Raw genomic sequence first — 3,726 nt, 5'->3', positions numbered from 1 at the left:
GAGGGGGAGCGAGAGACGGAGACAGAGAATCCCAAGCAGACCCCGCGCTGTCAGCGCAGAGCCCGGTGTGGGGCTCGAATTCACAAACTGTGAGCTCGTGACCTGAGCCGAAACCAAGAGTCGGTCGCTCCACCAGCTGAGCCGCCCAAGTGCCCCACAACTATTTAATTCAACAATCACCCATGAGAGAGGTTGGTAAATACCAAGCAAGGATCTAGGCACTCAACAAAGCGAGAAATAGGGCAATGACCCTGCTGTTGCTAAGCTGTACAGTTGAGGCCAGGGGGAAAAATGTCAGCGGCCCACTTTGGTCTCTACTGAGCTTCCCAGATGAGAAAGCCCATGTCACAGGTTCTTGGCCACAATCTGTCTGCGGCAGAGACTATAAGCAGCATAGACAGACAGAAAGAAAAATAGCCCCGGGGAGAGCAAAATAGATTTCTGTACTGTGACTTGACATATCTGGGCTTTCCAGGCACTGCAGCTCACTTTCTGGAAAATCGTAGTTAAAAAAAAAAGCCATTTCCTCCTCTGCAGTGACTTGGGCACAGCTGTGGGGATGTGATAAGGAGCCAGAGGCAGCTCCTTGCTGGGTGCAGCTTCAGAAGGCTGTTTTGGTGGGAGCTGCTTGCCTGGAAGATGGTAACCTGACTGCGTGTCCAGGGCTGAGCACAGGTCTCAATAGGGGATGAGCGATCCCTTCTAGAGGTCCTTCTACCCCTCCATGCAAGGGAGAAGGACAAATGGACGTGAGTGTGCAAGTACCCACGCACAGGGCGCTGCTGCTCATTCTGTCCTGGTGGCTCCAAATCAAGGAACGGTTGGTTTACTCTGCCTATAATCTGAGGCCCTGGCAGTTTACCCAACTTGACCGAGGTCCCACAAGCCTTAAGGAGGAAAGACAGCAATGTAACTGAAATTCACATGACTTCCGAAAGCAAAGTTCTTTTCGTTTAATCAAGGCAGTTTAGTGGGATGGCTGAGAGCACGGACTTGGGCATCTGTGACGCCAGCAGGTGGGTCTGGGGACCCAGAGGTGGTCCCGCAGGACCAGTGGAGGGGGTCCCAGCTGTGGGAGGGGAAATCGGGGTTCACTGAAGATCGAGAGAGAGTGCGGGTATGGACACTATCTAGGAGACTCAGAAAGGAAAGGAGAGGGAGTCCTGTGTTTGTCCAGGGGCTGGAGTTTTTATTGAGGATTGTGGGCTGGGGTACGCGTCCTCTCGGGCATCAAGGAACCAGTTAGAACTAAGACAAGGGCTCAGTTGTTCTTCCTTCGAGCCAGGGGGGTCTCAGAACCTTCCTTCGAGCCGGGGCGGGGGGGGGGGGGGGTCTCAGAACCTGGATGTCCAGCGCTGGTGGCCTGGAATGCGCACACGATGGCTTCATCCACTTGTTCTCACCTGGTGCTTCCTTAGATGTTACCTATTCTAGAGAAATCATGAACTCCTTGTCCCTTACAAGGAAGACATACACTATTTGCATTACAAGGCGTGTGTAAAGAGGCAGGTCCTAGCAAGAACAGAAGCAGGAAAAAAAAAAGCAAAGAGCAGATTTTGATGGAGTCCTTCAATTTCCCTGTCTCATATGGACGCCAAAGTTTGAAACCCAGATTGACCACTAACCAGCTGAGAGGCCCTGGAAAGTTCACTAAGCATCTCTTTGCCTCAGTTTCCTCATAGGTAAACTGGGATTATGATAGTGAAGATCACGGTGTTAACAGATACAACACATATAGAATTGTGCCTGACACACAGGAAGGGTCATACACTGAGGGTGACGCCTCCGTGTAGGAAAAGAAGTAAGAAAGGCAAATTCTGAAAACTGCTGAGTGAAACTCTGAGAAAGGGGACTAGGAGGCACCGGGCGGGGGATAAGGAAGGTGGCGAGGGAGAAGACAGCCATGTGGGAAAAAAAATCAGCAATTTGTATTCCAGCCATGCCTGGGATCTTCAACCCTTCCTACTCCTCCTTCCCCATACAAAAAGCAGGGCACGGCCACACTCAGTCTGCAGGGCTGTTAGAAACTGGTCCACAGATAGATGATGGGGGGGGGGGGGGGATAGGGGGAGGGGGATTATATGGACAGAAGAGACAGATAGATAGATAGCTTTCCAGTAACAGATGCTCTGATCTTGAACGGAGATTTTCCTACAGAAACAGACCCTTAATATTGAATATTTATGACTCCTTTGCTCCATTGTTCCCCACGGCTCAACAAAGCGGGTAGCTCGGGCTTATGTCTCACCTTCCAAGTCTGCAAAACTGTGTGTACCAATCACACAAGGAGCCTCCCGGTGATCGGGCCACCAACTTCACATTCTCTGCATTCGTGAGCCCCAGACCGAAGGAGGAGCAGCTCTTGATAAACACTGGGAACAGTGACCATGGTTCCCAAGAGGACACTGAGGTCAAACCTGCTACTCCAAGAGTCTGGAGGATGAAATGACAATTCATTTACCCTTCCCGAATTTACCCTTCCCGTAGGGAAGCCATCATGCTGCGGTGAAAAGACACTCGAAGTCAGAGGTTCGGGGCTGGAGCTCTGGCTCCCTTACTACACAGCCTTGTGACACTGAACAAGTCACTTCTTCCCCCAGTGCCACCTATAAAATGAGGATAACACTCTATTTCCCACTGTTGTATAATAAAGAACTTCTCTGGTCTTTGTCCCCGGTTGCCGGGACCGGGTGTTCTAAGCCCTTGGAAGTTCCCGATTGGTAGGAATATCTGTCACCCATGGCCCCCCCCCCCCAACACCGTCTCTGAGTTTCTGCTAAAGAGATGACTCAGGCTGGGGGCTGATCATGCCAGGAAGACCAACCATGTGATTAGAGGGTCAGGGCTTTGAGCTGTGTGTTATCAGCCCAGCCTCCTGGACACTGGAGAGCGAAGGGAACTGGTCACTGAGTCTAAACGTGTGCCCTATGATTAATTGGTCATGTCTACCTAATGCAGCCTCAATAAAAATTCTGAACTCAGAAGAGCCTCCTGGCTGCTGACACATATCAGTGTGCTGAGGGGAAAATGCCTTCATTCCATGGGGAGAGGACAATGGGAGCTCTGCACTGGGAAACCTACCAGACCTGGGTCTTTATTTAGCTGGTCCTGATGTGTATCCTTTATAATGAAACCGTGAGCATAATTATGGCACTTTCCTGAATTCTGTGAGTCATTTTAGTTGAACGTCAAACGTGAGGGGGTCATAGGAACCCCAAGCTGTAGCCAGTTGGTCATAAGTGCACGGCCCCCAAGCTTTCGGCTAGCATCTGAAGTGAAGGCAGTCTCGTTGGAACCTGTGATCTTAACTCCCGAAGTCTGAGCTAACTCCAGGTGGTTAATACCAGAATTATAGGTACTGCAAATGCTGCATTAGGAACAAAATATAACCATATATGAAAAAAAGAACCTAAGAATTGTGGAGGGTTGAGTAAATTTCACTTACGGAGTTTTTCTAAAGGCTATAGTATTAATGAAAGATCAACAGGGCAATTTCTATAAGTGATTTTTCCAGCAATTCAGATGGATCATTATTGTTCCAACACTCTCTTGCTTAACCCATTTAAGGCTAAATTCGCTTGTTTATTAATTCAACGAAACTTAATGGAAATACAATTAATGCGCAAGATTCCGTGCTAGATGTGGAACCCGTGGGGAAATATTGAAATGGGAAAGAAGCCAGGCGTATCCCCGAGAAAAACACAAATTAGCAGAGGCGGTAAGGTG

At 49.4% G+C, this 3,726-nt stretch overlaps 1 long non-coding RNA gene across 1 annotated transcript; it reads right to left on the bottom strand.

Annotated features, from left to right (window-relative positions):
- Positions 1-938: 938 nt before the first annotated feature.
- Positions 939-3,226, bottom strand: LOC131496085 (uncharacterized). The gene is made up of 2 exons (XR_009254303.1): positions 2,249-3,226; positions 939-1,363 (listed from the first exon to the last, which is right to left on the bottom strand). It is a non-coding gene; the product is annotated as an uncharacterized LOC131496085 (long non-coding RNA).
- Between the last annotated feature and the right edge of the window lie 500 nt (positions 3,227-3,726).

Source organism: Neofelis nebulosa, chromosome 15, assembly GCF_028018385.1.
Source record: "Neofelis nebulosa isolate mNeoNeb1 chromosome 15, mNeoNeb1.pri, whole genome shotgun sequence".
In the NCBI taxonomy this organism is placed as follows: Eukaryota; Metazoa; Chordata; class Mammalia; order Carnivora; family Felidae; genus Neofelis; species Neofelis nebulosa.
The sequence above is the reverse complement of the archived record's forward strand: the minus strand, read 5'-3'. Positions and strand labels throughout refer to the sequence as shown.